Genomic DNA, 23,260 nt, shown 5'->3' on the forward strand with positions numbered 1-23,260 from the left:
AACAGTTTCACGTATGAGGCTTCGTTTGTTAGTTATAAGCGTCTAACAATCTGGTGAAAATCACCAGAATTGAGCCTGTCTTGAGCAGTGGTTGTCATTACGCGCCTTAGACCATATATACCTATACACATGACATCAGATAATTTCCCTAAAACAAAGATAAAACATCTACGTGACGTCACATGTGAGCAAGATATATAAGCTATGTTAGTATGATATCGTACACTATCTGTGTAGTTTCAAAAGAGCGATATACCAATGTTTTAAACATGTAAAATTAATATAATTTTAATTTCCGACTTGACTGTGTTGTTCATTTTCAGAAGGAATAAGAAGAAAAATGAAAAACAAGAAAATAAGAAATAAGAAGAAACTCAGAGAAAAAGATATAGTTCGTAATATTCTTAGCTTCAAAGCAAACCAATTTGTCCTGGCACATTTTCTCGTATCAGCAAAAATAACAAGCATAGTAAGACGTGCAGGATAAAAGAAACACCCTCTATATGGTCTAAGGCATGGACACTGTAAGTCACTCACTGTTGAACAGCTAATCTGTCCCCTCTCTTGCGTTAAGACAACACTAACGTGCGGACAACCACTGTCACAGCTGACTCTAGTACTAGCCATGTCTCAACGAAAAACAGCAACACGGCGACAGTCCGATTTTGCACTTAATAGAAAGACTACGCAGCATTATGTCTCTTTGTGAATTCAAAGACAAAGTGCAAAATCGAACTCTCAGAGTGATTACTGTTTCTCGCTCAGCATGGCTAGTACTAAAATTAACTGTGCCACTGCTTACGAGCAGTTACAAGCTCGAAACGAAGCCTCAAACACTAACTCGTTATTCTCTATTTTCGTCTAGCATCCCTCCTTAACCCTCTATGAGCCGAATTTTTGTTTTACATATAGACATTTTGCACAGCCTTTGTTTTGGTATTTCTTTATTTCAGTTCTAGGAACCGTCATAAAATTTGGTATTGGTTGTCTCAGAGAAATTATAGAATTTTCCTAAATTCTCATGAAAAAAACTAAAATTATTTGACAAAATGTTGATAAGTTAACATGTGAACCAAAAGTTACACAGGCCCATAGAGGGTTAAGACTACGCCATGCTGTTAACCCTGTACATGAGCACAATAGAACAAAAATTACAAAACAATATTCACAATCATTTTACCCCCAAATCATTCCACACATCTCCAAAAAAACCTTCCCACGCAAATTAACCAACTTCTGCGAATATTCTCTGAAGATGTCCTCAGGAAAAGCGAAGAGGCGTCGCTTATTTGACTCGCCCTGTAGTCTCACAGCGGAGCCAGGCAGTAGAGCGCGAGCGAACGTTTCAGGCTTGCCTACACGCTCGCTCGGGGGAAATTGAAAAGAGAGAACCATGGCTTTCGGCTGGTTCGCTATCCTCATTCGGTCGCCACTTCGCGAACCCCATTGTCTCTGGTGCATCGTGAATATATATATGCGCGATACATACGCGTTGGTACATGGGCCGAAACAGAACTACGTGAATGCATATTCCGGCGATTCTGATAACGATACCCGTTGGCGGCTCGTATAACGGGTCGTCGGCGAGGGAAGCCTCGTCCAAAGAGTGCCACCGCCATCAAGGTGACGGGACAGAGCGAGTTGGACACGCGAATACCAATTACGACTGGCGGTCGCGTTAATTAACAGATTTGCAGGCGGAACGAGGCGAACTTTTCGAAAACGAGGACTTCTGGCCACTGTTTCTTCGGGGTTCCATTGCGTGATTATTCTGTAACAATTATCGCGACCGACAGGTCTGGATCTTTAGCCGACTGCGTGCTGGAAACATTTCGCTGCCTTATCAATGGAAATTACGAGTAGAATTCTAATTTAACTTGAGCAATGGGAGTCCCCTGTTAGTGTATCTTTGGGACAATTATGTGTAGTTAGCAAGAGTGAGGAATTTTTTATGTACAGGGTGTTTCTTTTACTTTGGACATCCTATATCTTCGCTATTTCTGCTGATACAAAGAAATGTCCCAGGACAAAGCTTGGTTCAAAGTTAAGAATATTATGATCCATGTGGTTTCTCTTTTATGCTCTTGTTTTGAGTTTTGAAGACCTTCAATATTTTATTTAAACATTATTATGTATTTTTTATGATCGAGGATTATAGTGCACAGGAGATATAATCACAGAAAAGTCGGGGATAACAATTATCGAATCTTTTCACAATTACCCAAATAGGTTTACGATAATGTCTCTCTTCTTATTGTGAATGTTGGTTATCGTTCTTAGCTTTACAGTAAAATCTCTTACGTTAATTTTATGTTTCATTTTCATTGTAAGTAGACTTCAGGGAATACAAATATTATTTCAAACGAGGCGAACTTTTCGAAGACGAAAACTTCTAGCCACTGTTTCTTCGGGGTTCCATTGCGTGATTATTCTGTAACAATTATCGCGACCGACAAAGCCAGCTCTGGATCTTTAGTCGCCTGCGTGCTGGAAACATTTCGCTGCCTTATCAATGTAAATTACAAGTAGAATTCTAATTTAACTCGAGCAATGGGAGTCTTCTGTTAGTATGTCTTTGTGACAGTTAGACGTAGTTAGCAAGAGTGAAAAATCTGTAAAAATGTTTGATATATTTAGTTTCATTTTATTGAAATAATAAGTTGGAATTGGATTCTTCTGGCTTCCTTATTTGACATAAAATGTTATATTAACGTCTATAAATTCGAAGTATCCCAGTAAAAATTACCACCTCGATAATCTTTTAAACTGTAAGAGTAATAGAAAAATTTTTTAGATAAAAATTGTTTAATATTCAGAGGATTATCATATAGTCATGTCCACTTCTTTGTATGTGGAGTCCCTGAAGACATGTGAGTGTTACTTCTCTTTTTCTAAATGACATCCCACATTTTTTAATTTAGCACCTGATAACAGCTCTCAAGTCAAATACAAATACCTATAACACAAGGTCATTCAAGGTTATGCAAGAGAGATTACGAATAATAAATAAACTCGCTTTCTCTAAACCCATCACTTCAAGACGAGAAGGTTCCTTTTAAAATGTAACTTGTAGAAACTTCTTCCAATTAAAATGGCGGGAATAACGACGAACATATAACGAATAAAATCTGGCGAACACATAACGAGAATTAAAACCTTGTCCCTTTGAAACATTTCCCTTTCAAATTTTTCCAATAATTTTAATCGAGACATTATGAAAGGGAAACGAGATGCGAGAATACCAGCAGACGCCAGATTTTTTAGAAAAAGTTCCTTTGAACTTGAAGCAAGCCAGTCGCGCAGTAGTGTCTTGTTTAGGAAAGGAAAATGTTCGTTGAAAGTTGGAAAGGCTTTCCGCCAGCCTGTCGATAATTTAGTCTTCGTTTTACGAACTTGCAGAAGAGTCCACCGACTTTCCTCCGCGAAGCGTGAAAGGGCCTCATTGACTGGAAAATTAATCAGATTCGAACGTATCGAGGGTGTGGGTGGCTGACCGTTTTTCTCTGTAACCAGCGGCCATCAATAATTACTGACTGACTTTGCTTCTGTTCGGTTAAAATGCCCCGCAGAAAATTCGATGCCTCGTTTCCCTGTTCGCCTCCCCCGCCATCAATTTTATTGTTCAATCGGCCGTGTGTGTCTTGTTTTATGAGTCCAACCCCTCCACAGGTCTGTAATTATTTGTACACAACCTGTCTTTGAAGTCAATGACCGAGCACAAGGGACTTATTCCACTGATTTCCCCAGCGTCTGACAAATATAGAATTATTCTTCTGTGGCGATCTCTGAAAGCTGCATGCATTGAGAAATTTAAATGCAAGAAATCATTAGGTGAATGCTCTTAAAAAAATTCACATTCTGAGCGTCGAATGTGAGCGAAGAATTTTTCGTGTTAATGCAGTTACTACATTTTCCTCAGGAAAATCGTGAAGGGAGGGGTTATCGAGATGAGCCTTTTCCTTCGGGGAAAGGAAAATACCCATTTAAGTCGGTGAATCGAGGCTCCACTGATGTGAGCCGAGGGGAGAATTTTTTTTTAAAAGAAACCGAGTCCGTGTTTTCCTGATAACGTGGAAAAAATGATAACATTGTGAAGCTCGTTGAAGGGCGGAAAATTGTGGCCGTCATGTGTCCGTGTCCTCGTTCTTACTCAAGGGGATTCCTCTTGTTTCAGCTCGCGAGCGAGGATTCCCTGCGTTTTGGAAGGGAAATCGCATTAGAATGGAAATTGTAAGAAACGCGCGGATGGATTATCGTGGTTCACCGCGGAAACGAATACAGTGAGAATGGATTTGCTCCGTGGAACTCTTCCTTGAACCAGGCGTGGCTTTATAATGGCTGGGATTTTTATTCCTTTGAATTGGCTACCATGAGTGATAGTGCCAGCTGACTGTATCGACAGTTCCATCTGAGGAAAAGAACAGCTAGACCACTTATGGCGCTGATTTTAGACTCTTTTTCTTAAGAGATTTGTGCAATTCTTAAGAATCCTTTTTAAAAGTGACTTTAAATCAAATTTAAAGAAATATTAAGTTTCCCAATATTTCGTCATTTAAATATTCAATCTTGACAGTGGACCACGTCGTCTTGGACTGCAGAAAGTACATCACAAATCGTCTAGAGAGGAATATAAAGCCTGCCCTGAAAGATAACTTCCTAAATAGCACAGAGACATCTTAAAAACGTCTTAAAAACATCCAGTAAAGTCCTAAAAATGCCTAAAAGACGTCTTTAAGACGTCTGATGTTACAAATCAGTATGTCTTTAGGATGTCTTAAAAAACATTTATAAGACGTTTTAAGGACGTCCAAATTACGTATATAAGTCGTTCAGACAAACATGAGACGTTTTTAAGACGTCCAAAGGCGTAAGTCTTTAGGAGGTCCATGCAGTGTGTCTTTAAGATGTTTTATAGACGTAAACTTTGCAAGTCTTTAAGATGTACGCTCTTGGATGTTTTTAAGACGTCTAAATTATGTCGTAAGACGTTCAGGCATAAAATGAACATAAGATAGACGTCTTTAAGACATCGTGTGCCATCTGGGTTAATGGACACCAACGCAACTAAGAACCTATTAAGATATTTAAAACACACTAAACTGTACAACAAACCCTAACCTACCTCAGTCGCTAATAACCTATAAAGTGATTGATGCTACACTAAATAATGAATTTAAAAAAAAATTTCAAATTTGTTAATATCCTAAAGTTCACAAAACGTTTCTTCAATTCCTAGGACAAGTAAGTGACTAATTTTTCACATTGTCTGATCATAAAATGAGTAGGTAGCATCCCAGACAGCACACGACGTCTTGAAGACGTCTATTTTATGTTCATTTTATGCCTGAATGTCTTACGACATAATTTAGACGTCTTAAAAACATCTAAGAGCGTACATCTTAAAGACTTGCAAAGTTTACGTCTATAAAACGTCTTAAAGACATACTACATGGACATCCTAAAGACGTACGCTTTTGGACGTCTTAAAAACGTCTCATTTTCGTCTGAACGTCTTATACATATATGTAATTTGGACGTCCTTAATACGTCTTATAAATGTTTCTTTAGACGTCCTAAAAACATACTGATTTGCAATATCTGACGTCTCAGAGACGTCTTTTGGACATTTTTAGGACCTTGCTGGATGTTTTTAAGAAGTTTTTAAGATGTCTCTGTGCTATTTGGTATTGTGCTCCACCCATCTCGTTCCTGTAAATGTCAGGAATAAAAAATAGACCCACAGTAAAATCGAGAACTTCCCTTTCTCACAGTATCGACAATACCATTCACCGTTCCTTTCTGCCACTCGAACTTTTTCATTGTTCTCAGTTCTACTTAGAAAATTCTTCCGATTCCAGGAATTTCAACGCTCAAAAACTCGCTGCCCTCTGGGCCGAGAGAAAAATTCCAAGGTAGGAAAGCGTGAAGGAATCATTGATTTCCGATCGGGTGGCGCCACTAATTTCTGTGAAGGATTCCCTTTCACGCGATGGAGGACGAAAGACGCAGGATCCCACGACTCGGCGACACGGCGCTTGTATTTCGCAGATCCATTAAGTAGTTAGAATCGAAGCCAGGTCCGTGTTGCGCGATCGTCGAAAATAATTAATCGGCCTGGCTGAGCGACGCTTCGATCAGCCCGACGAATTTCTGGAAGAGGGATTACCGTAGAATGGATTTATTCGGCGTGAAATTAATCAGGAGATCAATGAAGGGGGAATGGAATTTATTTAGCGCTCAGCTATTTTCTTCTGGTAATCTTGCGGAGGATGGTGCTTAAAGGACGACGAGGGAGGATTATTACTTTTGATTCGACTTCCACTGGCGTCGCCTGAGTGGATACTAATGAGAACGAAATTCATAAATTTTAATCTACTGTCTCCAAGCGACTCCCATAACAGAATTAGAAAACAGATGTTGAAAGAGTTCTCGAATACAGAGTGCATTATACTTTTCTGAACCCATACAGGAATATTTAGCATATCTAATTATTAAGTCACAATCTTAATGTTTTGAGAAGTGACCAAATGTTCAGCCATTTATGATATAATCAAGAGTATAAGTTATGTTAGCTAAAAGATGAATTTTATTGAGAATATTTTTGTTTTGTTAAGATGAACAATCTTCGAATTTAGATATTATTGAAATTGCAGAGAATGAGACGTAAAATTATATTTTACGTAATGGAAAGTACAGTAGGAAGTATAATGAATTCGTCACACCATTTGTGCAGAGTGCAAAGGTTTATTGCAGCCATTTTCTGCATACTTTCTTAGAGTAGTATAAGTATAAAATTTTTTCCTTCATTTTTTCTGGTGTGATAGTATGATTTTTTTCATTCAAGATTGTTTAAAGGTTATAGTGTCACAGCTCGTTGAATTTGTCTTGATGTGCACTGTTGTATGTCCTGTAAGACATCTACCAATAAGTGCCAATAAAGTACATATTTTCTCTACCTAATTAGTTACACATCTGTACTTTATTATTTAATTAATACCACGTATATACAATGAATTACATATTCCAAAATCCTTTCTTCAGTACGCCATTGACGACTGTAATAAAACGTATCAAAGCAACTGAGTCGTTCCATCACCTGAAAAATCCTTCCAGACACTATAATACTGCATCAAAAAAATACTCTAATATGTGAATCAAAGTGTCACATTATGTGCCCTTAATAAACAAATAAATAAATAAGTATTACGAGATAAACTTTCATTCGATAATATGACCAGATTTGCAGATGTCACATACATATAATATAGGCATAGAAATATTTCAACCATTAAAGCAGCACTAAATATTGAGAGTGCATCAAATATGATAGGAAGACATAAATAAAAATGCTAGAATCGAGAGCTTTCCTTTGCATTACTGTCTAAATAGATGACTACGCTGACGATAAAGGTTCTCCAGCTCGAAAGTATTTGAGTTCGGATTATGTAAATTATACGGACGGTCGAGTTACATTGGTAAGCCCCGTTACAAGAAAAATCAAATTGCTCTCACGTTCCCCGGGAGTTTTCCTCTTCCTTCTTTCGCTCCGCGCGATCGCTCGGCCATTAAACATTCATATTCTCGCGAGCGTGAACTTTAAAATTCTCTCTCTCCCCCCTCCTACCACTACCCATGAATGTCGAACTTTCCTTCTATCCTATCTTGCCCTCTAAACTTTTCCCGACGCCTTAAGTATCGTGAAACGTGGTCAGCGACATGAAAACACATACGAAATGCAAAAGCTCATTTCCAAATGCATTAGCTCTTAATCCAAATTTTTTAATTTTTCCTCCATTTACCTTCGATCCTGCATAATATTCCACAATTGGTTCTCAACTATTTTCCAAAAACTGAGAGTCTACTTTTTATTCGAGATTATTGAATACACAGAGAACTAGAGCTGCTTTAAAAATGTGAAAATGTAAATTTTCGTTTGAATCTGAATTATTTCATTTTTCCTCTATTTAACTTCGATTCTGCATAGGTAATATTCTATAGTTAATCCTTAACTGTTTTTAAAAAATTGGAAAACAGAACTAGAGCTGCTTTAAAAATGTGAAAATGTAAATTTTCGTTTGAATCTGAATTATTTCATTTTTCCTCTATTTAACTTCGATTCTGCATAATATTCTATAGTTAATCCTTAACTGTTTTTAAAAAATTGGAAAACAGAACTAGAGCTGCTTTAAAAATGTGAAAATGTAAATTTTCGTTTGAATCTGAATTATTTCATTTTTCCCCTATTTACCTTCGATTCTGCATAATATTCTATAGTTAATCCTTAACTGTTTTTAAAAAATTGGAAAACAGAACTAGAGCTGCTTTAAAAATGTGAAAATTTAAATATTTCTCTTTTTTTTTAATTTGTCAGTGCATCACTGAAAAACAGATACATTTAAATAGACAGTTATTAAACAGAATATCTTACTAAATAAAATGAATTTTTAATTTCCATAAATGAGAAATGTTTGTAATCAATTTTGTTTTATGCATGTTCTCCTATTATTAAAGAGGAAAAGTGTGTGAGTGCCGTGCAGGACGCAAGGTTTTTACTGAAATATGAAAATATCGAGAAGAATGCTTCTTTTATTTAGTAGTATCATTTCACAGTAGGTTAGCTGTATATAATGTACTTAAATTTTTATGAAATTCCGTAACTCATAACGTTTGACATTTAAGGGCTCATACTAGTGCAGGGAGAGGCGTCCAGTGACAAAGGTCGAAGATATACATGGCAAACAATATGGTGCATATAAATTCCATTGAAATAAATAAGGAAAGAAAGAATTTTCCATCGTTAATAATAATTAAACGTAGGAACATATCAAAAGCATAAAACGAGACTTCCAAGGCAGTAAGTAAATAAAGTCAGTAAACAATAAATCGTAAATGGTTAAAATATTCTCCTCCTGAATATTACATTCCTCGTTCTATAATTCTCCACAATGTCTCGTTATTTTCCTTTCTAACAATTTCCTAGCCTGCCTTTCATTTTTATTTAACCTCTGACGTCTCCAAAGGCAGCCAAGAAGACTCCCCAAGCATAGCCCCCTAGTTACCCCTAGTACAGAATACTACGAATCCTTTGATACGGAGCCTCATCCCAGACATAAAGCCCTCTTACTTATCGGTGCTCCAAGCAAACGAATGTCGCAAGAAACCCTCCAAAAAGCAAAGGAACCGTGACCCAACACCGATGTCCTTTATCGAGCCAGCCCAGCAAAGGAGGTCTGCAGTCAATGAAACTCGCAGGACGCTTTTGTCCCCGCCAGGTCTGTCATTCATCCCCCGATTCTTCGGCGGGGAGGAACTATGAAGCCATCATCGGAGTCATTCGTCGAAAGGGGAAGAGAACGAGGAACGAAGAGCAGGAGTCGCCCAACTCGGTTGCAACAAAAACGATCGCACTTATCCGACACTTCCTGGCTTCGACACATCCTCCTGGCGATCCTTTATTTCCGTTCGACTCGGAACGCTCCGAGAATCTTCCCCTCGATTGAGCTTCAATACCCGCGAAATTACGTTCGCACGACCCGCTTTCGTCAAGCGCGACCCCTGCCGCGAGATCCCCCTGGACCCTGGCTATCTATCAGACAAGGACTCTCAGCGAGGATATTATTGCCCAATAATCCCCTATCGTGACCTCGGATGATACACTGGCTTCCGTGATCCTTGATACGTTCTGTTAGGAATTAGGGGAACGTTGGCTTCTTTCATCAATCGTGCTGCGACTATTCAAGTAAGTGCACTGTGCAGGGCTGATAAGGTTGCGGCTGAGACGAATTTTGACATAGTCATTTCCTGTATGCAGGGTGGTCTAGTTAAGTGAGGACACTTAGAGATCGCTTTTTCTAATTGGGATGACGTGGGCGATGTTTTACGTGCAGTTTGAATGGACTGAGGGACCAATATATTGCAAGGAATGTTTGTTTTCGAAGTCTGAAATTATATAGTTTTAAATAATATATTTTTTGTATCGTCACAGGTGGAATAGATATGTAGATAACAGTGGACCTCTCTGTACATGGGATTCAGTTGGATTCAGTTAGTAGTTATGATTAGTTTGGTTAATAAGACGCTACTGTAACCATATGGATTCACACTTTTGGCAGACATAACCTTACTAGCCCTGTACAGTACCTAATACTGGACATTACCTAGATCTTCAAAAAATTAAATGCAACGAAGCAGCCACACTACAAAATTTATGGCAAGAAATCTCTTCTTTATTTTTGTAGTTTGGCCGTTTGGTTTCATTTCATTACAATTAAAATATCTCTAAAAGATTTATTCATTTAACGCCCCTATTTATTGCTCCCTTTTCTGTTCTTTTAAAAGATGAAAACTCGAACCAAGAAATTGTGTCTCTAATAAATTATTTCTATTAGAACAAATAATTAATAAAATAACTAATTTTTAAATTTTCTCCAGATCCCAAAAAGTTTCCAAATATTATAGACTTCCTGATCAACAAAAATTCAATATCTCTAAAAGATTTATTCATTTAACATTACTATTTTCTATTTCCGCTCCTCTTCAAAAATAAAAACTAGTACCAAGGAATTGTCACCCAATTTTAATTTATTTTCAATTACCTTCTCCACCTCTGTCCACTTATTTACGAACAGTTTCGTACGTCACTATTTTAAAACACCATTAAATGAAAATCAATCAACATTAAAGCCACTTATAGCGTAACAGAATCGTTTTCCGAAGAGAGAGCCATCATCTGAGGTCTTAGATCACAGTCAGGGAAAAAGAGTCGACGTTTATCGTCGTCCATTTTAGTCGTTGCACGGATTCCCAACAGCTAGACAGTCGTTCGGGAAACGCGTTCGAGGCTCCGCTGGCGCAAAAACAGCAATAAGCGGAACGCGGTATCCCGTTCGTAATAAAATCGACATCCTGTAAAAAGCGTCTCGATATCCTCCCCACTCCTCTGTTCGCACCTGAGCACGCCCCTTACCTCGACCCCACTCCTCCGTCAGGAGTTCCCCCTCCACCGAGCCGCGGTGCACACCCTTAAATCATTGTTAACTTTTTTCTCATCTCTACCCAGGGGAAGATTAATGCTGTTGAGCAGCGGGAAACGATGGAAAAAAGTCTCGTTTACACGCACGCGATACTCTGTACGCTCTTTTGCGTTATTTGGCTCTATCTTCGATGCAAAGCACGAGAATTCTTGGATGCTGATAAAACGTGTGGAGGAGGTATGTATGGGATACACAGTGGTATTCTAGAACGACCTATTAAAAGCGCTGAATTTGTTTCTTTTGGATAGTGATTATGAAAATGCAGGGTGAGAACCTGAAACACTCTTTTTTCTATTTCAAAGTTAGTATTTTTAGGTTAGGTTTATATTTGGACTCTGTTCTGCATTGGTGTGTTAAGCTACAAGTAAGTAGTGTTGAGTAATCGATTGTTTTACATTTATAATCTGTAATAATATATAATTTTAGGGATTGATTCTAGAGACCAAAAGAAGACGGAAATTAAGAATAACAATTTCGCGTTTGAGGCTTCGTTTATTAGTTATGAGTGTTTAAATATCTAGTGGAAATTACCAGAAATGAGCTCGCGAAGGCTCCTGCAGTGGCCACTCAGCGTCGAATAGCTGATCTCTCCCCTCCCTTCCGTCAAAACTACACTGCCGCGCGGACAACCACTGCACGAGGCCTCTGCGCAGGCTCGTTTCTAGTGATTTTCACCAGATTTTTAGACGCTTATAACTAACAAACTAAGCCTCAAACGCGAAATCGTTATCCTTGATTTTCGTCTTATATTAGCGTCTAGAATCACCCCTTAAATTTTGTAGATTATTGACTTACATTTGAATCACTCTGTAGATACATAGATTTAAATGTATGGACTTCTAATATTATTAATATCTAATTTTTAAATTATATTGAAAAATTGTTCTTATAGCTTCAACGTTTACTTTCACGACACAAATAGTACTATTTTCGATTTTTTAAGGACTTCTTTATTTACCTAAGAGAAACATTTTGTGCGTGAAAGGTGAACGATGCACGAGGACATAAAACGAGTTTGCTCCTCTGTATTTCCTGTAACCCGCCCTTGCGTTCTAAACAAAGTTTTCCGTCAACGTTCGTTCATGCATTATCTATGCTTCGGTTGGCCAATGGATCTAGATTTAATCGGTTTAGTCTGGCTTAATCTCCGTCGTATCGCGAAGAGTTTCCCTCGGGGAAACAGTGCACACATCGACTTCCGGTTGACGGGCGACGAGCCTCATTCTGCGTCGTAAACTTCCTCCAGCACGTCGCCATTTCGCTAAAGGGGTCTTTAAAGTTTTTGCTAACTGTTCATCAAACAAATCGTCGCTAGATTCGAGGAGAATGGCGTAAGTTATGGCCTGCAATTGTAAACGTCATATTTTTGAGGTTATGGTTTACCATTATTGGAAAGAGATCTTTTACTTCGCTAGTTTTATTGAAACAAAATTGCAGATGATTTTCTTCAAAAGCGATTTTCAGTTAGATACTAGCTATCCACCAGAACCAGATCTACCAGAACAGATAGATATTTTGCATTTATATTTTTTTTAGAGACCATTTTAAATTATGGAGAAATTATTTGGTATAGGTAGATATTTTGCTTATGAACTTTTTTTAATGGCGATTTTTAATTATGGCGAAATTATTTGGTTAAGGTAGATATTTTGCTTCTAGAGAAATGTTATATTTTGAACATCTGCATTTGGCGAAGCTTAAATTTGCTCCTGTTTATTCTACGTAGGACTCGAGCACTATCAAATTCGTTGTTTAATCAACCCAAACAGCTTCAATGTTCGCTAAACATCCCCGAGTGTTTCCCTGGATTCGACAAATATTGATTAAATTTATTTCCATAACCATCTATTATTCGCTCGTTACTGGAGCTCAGGCGTCTCAGCGTCCAGAATTCCCACAACATTCTACTTCTAACAATCAATATCCAAATAGGGATAAAAAAAGAAGAAACTCTCCAGTGCAGCATGTAATCGCGTCGTTAGAACACTGCACGAATTGCAAGAACATCAGACACCGCATGAATTATAATTGCGGGGGACAGTAACGAGGGAAGGAATTTCCCCTCACAATGAGATCCCAAACTGGGGGCTGAGTTATCGTCGAAACAATTTACGAAACCACGGTCAGGGGACGGGCCACGTTTCTCTACCGAAGAAGTTCGAAGAATGCAATTCGTTCTGGACGCCAGTTGTCGCCTTCCGTTTCCCCTACTGTCCGGTGCATGTTAAGGGCACGACAAATGGACGAAAATATGTGGACTGCCAGGAGAAAAATAGCGCAGAAACAAAAGACGCAGGAACGTGGCGGGGCGAGAGGTGGGGGCTAGACAAAGTGAGAGCTGAAATGAGACAGGGCAACCGAGACAGTGCTATTCAGAAAAGAAAGTCAAGGTGTGATGAATATTCATGTTTCGTCATTTGTTGGCGGAATTTTTGTGGATGAAGGTGTAGACTAGAGTTTTAAATAATAATTCTTGGTAGATTGAATTGTTTTCTGATATAAGTTTAGGGGATGCTGTCGACGATGATTTAAGGCGTTTGGGTTGGCAACGTGCGAATGAGGGTGAGGAAGAGCGAGGGAAAACGATATGTCGAGACATCGATCGATGAGCGAATATAAATTTTCGTGGCTGATAATTCACGTTCCTGTACCACTTATTCAGTCTCTAGTAGTATAAGTCAATAAGAAGCGCTACACATCTCCAAGTATTAATAATTTCTCTACTTTCAACTACATTCACTGCCAATTTCTGAATTCTGCTTTAATTTGAGAAGCTTTCACTGGGAATAATATTTAAAATAATATTTGAGATATTTACTTAAATAATACTTAAACTCTGCGTACTTAAAAATGTTTAAAATAACCGCGCGAGGTGTGAGAGAGAGAAGAATGCGAAATGTCTGTGAGCGAGCTTCAAAGAGCACGAGCAGTCGTTAACTGTTGTATTTTTAAGCTCCGAGTGTATTTCTAAGTTCGTGTGTTAAGTAATAATAGACATTAGAGTCTAAATGAGAGCACTGTTCGTTGTCTGACTGGAGTTCATAGCAAGTTGTTAACTGCTCGCGTTCACGTAATGAAAATTCATACATGCAGCGTCGAGCCCTCTAATGACCCGTCGAGTGTCTGACGATGTTTTTAACCGACGTCGAATCAATGACTTTTTCGAGCAACGTCGTCACTCCCCCCAAGGCTTCTTGTAAGTCTTAATTCGCGTCAGCGAAGAACGATCTCGTCCCTAATTGCGTTGCTCGCACTTTCTTACGGTCTCCTTAATTCTTGATAACTTCAACGCGATCAGAGGACTCTGAGAACCACTGGAACGCACGCCACACGATTTTAATTATTTTCATGGAAATTATGTGGTGCTTATTACATAATTAGTGTAAACGAGTCACGAGATTGTATAATTAGGAGCAATTTTGCTGAGTGATATTTTGACAAGGACGATATAATTTGTTTATGAAATATCGCTGGATTAAATTTTGGTATTTTCATTGAAACTGTAAAGAAAAATGTGAATTGTAAATGTTGAGTAAAATTTGACTAAATCTCTTTGAATTGATAGATTTTGCAATAATTGAAACCAATTTTAGTGGAGATAATATTTAAACTAACATGCGAATTGAGAATTATAGATATACATTTTTGTGTCTGATTATACACGATCATATATCACTTATTCTGCCTCTAGTAGTATAAGTCAATAATAAGTGCTGCTGAACTATTTATGGATTCCTTATCTATCAATTACCGTCATTGCAATTGAATTTCTGGGTTCTGTATTAATTTAAAAAATTTTCGCTGGAAATAATACATAAAATAATGCAAAAAGAAAAAATGGTATAGACATAATTTTCTATCTAAACATATACGTTCCTATTTCCTCTACTAAGCATTCAGTAGTACTGATCATTAACATCTGCTCTTCCTTACTCCAACTATTTTATTCTACATTTCTAGCAAACAAATTTCTCCAATTTTTATTAAATAATATTTAGTGCAAACAACATAAGAAGTAATTTACACATTGAAAGCGAAAGAGGCATAATTTTTTGGCTGACTATAAACGTTCTCAAACCCTTCATGGATTCTTCAATAATATAAATTAAACATATCTGCCACGCCAACTCATAATCTAATTAAAACTTTTATTTTTTATTCCAGAGTTATTAAAACAATATTCGAAAACGATCGACGATTTTATTCTATATTTCTAGCAAACAAATTTCTCCAATTTTTATTAAATAACATTTAACGCAAATAACATAAGTAATTTACACAATTTTCTGACTGACTGTAAACGTTTTGAATCCCTTTACGGATCGTTCAGTAGTATAAATCAACCATATCTGCCACAGTTACTCATAGTCTCATTAAAGCTTTTAGTTTTTATTCCAGAGTTATTAAAACAATATTCAAAAACGATCGACGATTTTATTCTATATTTCTAGCAAACAAATTCTCCAATTTTTATTAAAGAACATTCAGCGCAAATAACATAAGTAATTTACACAATTTTCTGACTGACTGTAAACGTTCTCAATCCCTTTACGGATCGTTCAGTAGTATAAATCAACGATATCTGCCACAGTTACTCATAGTCTCATTAAAACCTTTATTCTTTATTCCAGAGATATTAAAACAATGTTCGAAAACGATCGACGATTTCACCAGATTTCCCTTTTTTCATCCGCACAGAGCTCGTCAGTGTTATTTTTCACTTCACTACAATTACAAACATTACACAACGGCGCATTTATCTTTGAAAGGTACTCTCTGATTGCGGTACTCGTGTGCAATAGTAAAAACGACGCAATCAGGGAATCTGCGTTTTCACCGCGCGGATCTGCGGTTTATCAAATTTTTATTTCTGATCCGCGCGATGGGTAGCGGGGGGGTGAAAGCGGATTTAATGTCACCATCCCTGTTGTATCGTCGGGACCATTATTTTTCGACCACGCCGCACGGTCTCGGTTAAGTTCATCGACGTGGAATTTTCCGATCTCATAAAACACGGAATCCCGTTTTTCCATCCCTGAACTACGATACAATCAGCGCACATTGTCGCGCGGCCTCTTTGTTCGCGCGAAAATACCAGCTCAAGATTTTACCCATTTGCAAAGCCCACAGAAAAAGGCGCAAGAGTGTTGCTTTCATTTGTATGCCTTTTCAGTGGTTCTCGGTAATATAAGCACCATGGAGCTATTAAAATCTGAATGTGGAATCAGACAGGGATAATTAACAATTTGGGAAGGATGAATAATTAATATTCGCCGATAATTATTTTAATTAACTTCAACGTAGACACCCTACGTTGACGATAATCCGAATTTGGCTGAGCGGGACAGAGTTGTTAGATGAAATCGAGAATAATTAATTTACCGAGAAAATTTCTACGAAACGAAGACATATATTGTACACACAGCAGACATTTTTAACATCTAAGAGAGAATTCTAATCTACATCGCAATTTTTTGAATTTTTCTAGTGACTTTTTTCTCTGAAATCGTAATAGATTTATATATATACTATTATATTTTTACTATTTTATATATATTTTATATATTACTATTTTATATACTTAATATATTTATTTTATATATTATATATTTATCTATTTTATATATTTATATATTTTATATATTTATATATACTATACTATACTATACTATACTATACTATACTATACTATATAAATATAGTATATTTTTCGCCTATATTTAAGAAGTAGTGTATCTTGTAATGTATAAACAGTATGCGCCATGGCAGAACTCCTTCTTGGACATTGGTGGGGAGTAGTCCCAAGTAGCACTTCTCCCACTTCCTCCTCTTCTGCGACGCCAAAGAAGTGGGGAGGATGGGCTTGTAGAGAGTCACGTGGGCATGAGATGCAAGGTGTCCAAATCGTGCATTTCATAGCAATCCAGAACTCAACTCTGCAAACTCTCACTGTGAGTAGTGGAGCAGCGTTGACCACGTAACGAATAAAATCTAGCGAACACATAACGAGAATTTACTGCACACGCTCTGGTAGAGCTACCACAGCTTAGCAATACGTGCATAAAATTGGGAAACATCGAAAACTGAATAACGAAAATTATATTTACATATTCAGTAAACAAGAAAATATTCAAAGAAAAAAAAAAAACAAAATCCAATGAACAAAAGGAAGAGTATCCATTTTCAGACGGCGAGACGTTAGCAGAGAATACATTTTTAATTAATTTACCCTTTCCTCGGGGTTTAATCCAACGTGCTCGCTGCCGTATCATTTCTAATTATCAAATATTCGCGCACACGATTATTCAAGATGTCCGCTGGATGCGAGTATAGGATCAAGCGAGCACGTTCACCGCTGATACGGGTTAAATACGCTCGCTGATTACGCGGCGCACCCTTGTTGATTATCAAACGAATTTGTCTGCGTGAGGTAACCGGGAACGGTTATATCGGCGTTATCGGAATTTATTTGAACAGCATGCATACCGACATAGCGTTTAATACGTGAACCTGATCGCGAAACAGTCTGTTAGAACGGGGAGCCTTTAGTAAGGATGAGCGTAAATACGAGCGTTTGCAGTTATAATTAGGATTGCTTTGAATTTATGAAGAAGAAGGGTAAATTAGTTTAATCGAAAACCGATGGCGAAAAATTGTTTACCGAACGAAAAATGTTGTATCTATTTACAGGGTGCAAGGCTTTCATATGGATGATATTTGATATCGAGAAACGTACGTCGATGCTTGTTTCGTTTCTAGATCGAATATCCTCGTTACAGGTTTTCGAAAGTGCTAACGGAACGTGCATACAGATTTAAACATCGGCTTTCAAGCAAATTCATTCTGACGCGCATTATCCAAGTCCCTCGATCATTCATAATTTCGCGCCATGTTAATGACATAATTAGGACAGATATACGCTCAATGATCACTTCGTAACATGCGCATTTCGTATACTAATGACGTGAAATCCCTTGATGCGGTTCTGTTATAAGTGAAATTTACTTGTACTTGCTGCGATTTTATTCGGATTTGCTATCGAATCGAACGCTGCGAACGAGGCGTTTTCTTTGTGTAGGAAATTTGTTAAACTTTTTAAAATACTTTATAATATTATGTAACTACTATTATTGAGTATATTTTATGACTTTTTTTGTTTAAATTCAATTAAGGGTTTAAGAGTTTTATGATAAAATCATCTTCGTTATGATTGAACATTCGAATTTATGGATTAGATTTTTATTTAAATTTTGAGATTTATTTGAGTGACTTTCATTCAAAATCAAAATCCAGAATGAGTTTCAAAAATTCTCTACATTTTTCTATCCCTATTTCAAAGTTTATTGAATTAGCTCTCCTTTTATTTTAGCGGGAAATTTTAATTTCTATAATTCTAATTTTACAATCTTTCGCCAAATTAAATCTCCAAATTTATTTCTACGTACTAATATAGGTTAATTCCAGGTGTGATGGCGCATTTTTCTTTAGTGTGCCACTACATAATTAATATAATTATTATTGTAAATACGAAAATATATTTCTAAAGGACAATAAATGTAGAATTAGAATATGCATGTGCAAATAAAAAATAACCTTTGATTTAAGAAAAAGAGAAAAGAAGTTGCAACATATGCGAAAGGTTATTTCACTCAGATTGTACGATATTGGATATTCAATTAATTAATAGATTCGATACTTTATATTCATATCGATCCTGTATGAATAATGAATATTTCCCTTCAATATTCTATTAATTAGTAGAGTTTATTGAATAATATCAACAGTATCTCATCGTGATAATTGAAGCATAACCTCTACACATTGTATCTACGTACTGTATTTGGATGAAACAATAGTATTTTAGTGAAACGTTTGTAAATCAAAAATTACACTACATGCAGAGAATTGTTGAATTATTATAGTATAAGTATCTTATTTAATTTCTCAATTTTAAACAAACAAAAAGAACGACTGTCATGACTTGTAATCAATATTAGCCAAGATCACAACAGATGGCGTAAACTTCGAATATTTGGATAAAATATAAAGCTGGGTCTACACTACATATTACATAACAAAGTTACATAATATTTTAAGAAACACAAAAGAAACATATGTATAACATCTCTCCTTTTTAAAACAACAGGTTCCAACCATTATTAATAATTCTTTCAAAACTACATTCACACAAGCTGCTCGTAGCTTAACGTCCAGTAGCGCCTCAGCGTTTGAAGCCGTGTCAGTCATTATAAATGATTATCTTTTCCCCAGTGTGACAAAAATACGTAGTCACTAACAGGTATATAACGTTGTTATACAACATACAGTACAGACGCAGCTTAAGATTAAGTCATCTCACCCGCAGAGCCATCTCTCCTGGAATTAACCTATTTCCTCGACTTTTAAGGCCAATCCAGATTTATTCTGGAATTTTATCTCTCTAACAGCGCTTCTAAACGCAGGACTCATTCTAAAAGCGCCCAAAACTCTCGAATTTCCCTCGCAGCATTCAGAAGCCCCACGGGAACCGGACGCGTCACCCGGATCCAACGTGGAATCGCTATTTCCTTTTCCTGCATGCAACTTCGCCGATTCCGTAGGTGGCGCTCGCGGGCAACGTGCGCGCGCCGCTCGCGGAAAGCATAAATCCAGGGGCGGCCACGTCGCTTGACTAACATTATTATGCGACCGACACGATGGCAGGAACGAAGCGCAAGAGCATCCGCTTAGCTCGAACCGCCAACTTTCGCCATTAATCGTGCGCTGCCGCCGCCGAGCCGAGTATATACCTCGTCAACTAGCCGTGACTAATTAATAATTACTGGATCATATCGCCGCCATTCTCCGCGAGACTGACAGACACGACGCGTCATCGCTGATCTCCTTCCAGGAAGCAGTTGCCCCGAACCCCCAGCGCTGAAAATATTTCAAAACCCTCCGAGCGCAGTGCCGCGGTAATTGGTCCAAAAATGCTTAATTAACGCGTGGGTCGGAACCGAGCATATGTACATAAGCTCGGCCACGTGGCCGAGCCAGTTAATTAAATCCGCGCGTATTTGAACGAGGGGGCGTGTAATGGTCAGCGGTGTGCTCTTTTCTGGTGTAATTGCACCCATGGAGGCAAATCATTTGCTAATGGCGGGGGGTATAAGCTTTCGCATGGGGGAGAAAAACTTGGGAAAAGAGGTCTTCGAGAGTGGCGGGACGTAGCCAGGGAGGGGCTAGGGAGTAGGGAGGGAGTGGTGAAAGGGGAGGTGGGAGGAAGAATGAGTCGGGGGGAGGACTTCATCGAAGACATCGGAATCGTTACTTGTTTCCCTCTTGGTGAAACTTTTGCAATTTATTTCTGACGAATAATTAAATTTCATTGACGTGCGAGAGATATTGAGCAGCGCTGGATAAACGGTTTTTGTTGACGCCGAATCCAGAGCGTGGACCATCGATCTTCGTCGGAAAAGTTGCCCGTCGATAATTCTTCCCGCGAAAATATTGCAGTTCCTCAATCCTGCGAGGCGCAATAGAGTCTCGTTGGGAAAATACGAGCTGGTTTAAACGAGCAAGGACGATTTACTTGGGAAAAAAGGCAGAGAGAAACGCAGACAGCGGGGATACAGGTAGATAAATAAACGTCTTTATTGGACGTAGATGAGATAGTAATGCGTCTCAGTCGTACGTTTTCCAGATGAGAAAAATATTTCTCGAGGATATCAGTGGCAGGGGCTGGCCAAGCGGAATTTGTGCCGCAACCTTCTACCTTCAAAATGGCTTCGAATATAGGGAAACTTATTTGAAGACAGCTCGGTTATATACGCCAGTATACTGACTCTCTAGTCTCTTTCTGAAGGAGCTTTATCGTGGAAGTATCGCAATTAACCTCGATGTTGAGTGATCGACAGATTCGAAAGATAATTGATGAAGAGGGAACTCTTTTCTGAGAGTATTCTGAGAATTCATTGAATGTTCATGTAAACTACGGTTTATGAAAGGTAACTTTTGTTCTATGGGGCTAATAAAGTGTGCATTAGTTACTCCTTTTATGAAGGGATACACAAATTCTGAAATAATTATGTAAGAATTATACACCCATGCACGCATTTTTAAAGTAGTAGGTCGTAAAATATTTACAAGAGAAGAGTAGAGAAGAAGTGATGGGAGGAGTCTAATACGTTAGTGGGGGCTGCCTAATAAAGTGGTGGGAGGAGTCTAACATGTTGGTAGAAAGAGTCTAGTATAATGGTGAAAGGAGCCTAGTGCAGCAGTGGGAAGAGCCTAATTGAAAGGTGAAAGGAACCTAATAACATGCTGTACGAGTTTAGGCAAGTGGTGGGAGGAACCTCGTAGAGTTATGGGTGGAACCTAGTAGAGTGGTGGGAGGTGTCTAACACGCTGGTAGGAAGGGTCTAGTACAGTGGTGGAAAGAGTCTAGTACAGTGGTGCCAGAAGCCTAATTGAAAGGTGGAAGGAATCTAACAAAATGTTGCACGATGTTTAGTCAAGTGATGAAAGGAACCTAATAATGGTAAGAGAATTATAACGAGGTGAGGTCGAGTACAGTGGTGGGAAGATCCTAATCGAAAGGTGAGAGGAACCTAATAACATGCTGAACGAATTTAGGCAAGTGGTAGGAGGAACCTTGTAGAATTATGGGTGGAACCTAGTAGAGTGGTGGGAGGTGTCTAACACAGTGATAGGAGAGGTCTAGCAGTGGTGGGAGAAGCCTAGTACATTCACTAGGTACACTCACTCGTTATCCCCCAAATTACAACCATTATTTCTTCTTATGTATATTGTCATATAATACCACTCCTCTTACTTTTCAAAGCATTAAACTTCAATATCTAAAATACTAAATCTAACTGCAACTATGATCCCCATTCAAAGGGAATTAGTTGTACAATTGTAATAACAGACAGAATGTCACTCAGCAGACCTCATTACACGCTCGTTTATTACTGTTTAAATGAACTGTCCAAAATATTTCATCGCTTGAGCAACTTGCCTGTAACTTCGTTATTTTCGTCGTCCGTTAATTACACTAGCCGGCAGCCAAGTCGGAAAGGCCACAACTCACGCTAGAGACAAACAGCACTCTCATTAAGTTCATCGGTCTATCCCTGCGAATCCACCCTCTGAAATTCCTATGGTCGAACTTCGTTGAAGCTTGTCGAAATTCAGACTGACAAATCCATCGATGAAGACACTCTTTCGTAACTGTTTCGAACGTCAACTTTCATGTTGCAAATCATTTTTGCGAAACAGAAAAAACATAAATGAGAAAAATTTTAATTAATTTCGTACAAAGAATTTTCGTGCAATATATCGCGTATTTCATACAGAAGTTGCACTCCAAACAAGTTGCAACCGACTGATGAATTGCGGAATTGCAAAATATTTTTACTTTGAAGTCTTAACAATTTACTCGAGTTCCACGCTTCGGTAATGGTTCCCATATCAAGGGAACACGGGACAGATTATACGAGCTGTTCAGTCGCTTCCGGTCCCCCTTTCAATTACTGTCTCGCACAGCGACGAATGCTTTTACCTCCGCCGTTAATAGAGGAATCAAATTAAACTTTCGAACAATGAATAAAAAAAATATTTTCCGCGATGCGTGTGAAGCATTCATTTCCAATAGGCGGGGAATTTCCAACGAAATTCCGTCCGTGAAAATCACTCGTCAGAAAGTGTAATTTATTCTCCATTTTAAACTATTATTGCATGATGATATAGCAAAAGAGCCGACAGGGGCTGGGGAAAAATTGCTACGCAGCGTGCTTTAATATTTTTCTGCATTATTTTGCGCTGTGATTTGATACTCCACCGATGCCTCAGAGGAAATATTGTTCCTTGTGAAAATCTGTGCTGGGTCGAAATACCGAGAGCGTCCTTTGTTGCGCCAACTTTTCGAAGCAGTTTAATAATCTCGCTAATAACGAAGGGATAATAACCATTTCTTCTCCAACAACGTGTTCTAACGAACCAAAGTTTCACCTCTTTCAGCGCGTGTATTAGCGACGTCGCGAACAACGCAGACTAAGTGAAACGATTTTGCCTAGCGTAATGAATAATCTGAATAAAATTCGCGGGGCTGAAGTTTATGGCGAAACTTCGCCAATTTATGGAAGAACAATCAACTCTCGTTACAGAAATAATAAATGGTACCTCGTGACATGTTGTTCAACAAGTTTCGTCAAATAAGGTACATTCTCTTGAGTGATACTTTAATA

This window comes from Calliopsis andreniformis, chromosome 7 (genome assembly GCF_051401765.1).
Source record: "Calliopsis andreniformis isolate RMS-2024a chromosome 7, iyCalAndr_principal, whole genome shotgun sequence".
Taxonomy (NCBI): domain Eukaryota; kingdom Metazoa; phylum Arthropoda; class Insecta; order Hymenoptera; family Andrenidae; genus Calliopsis; species Calliopsis andreniformis.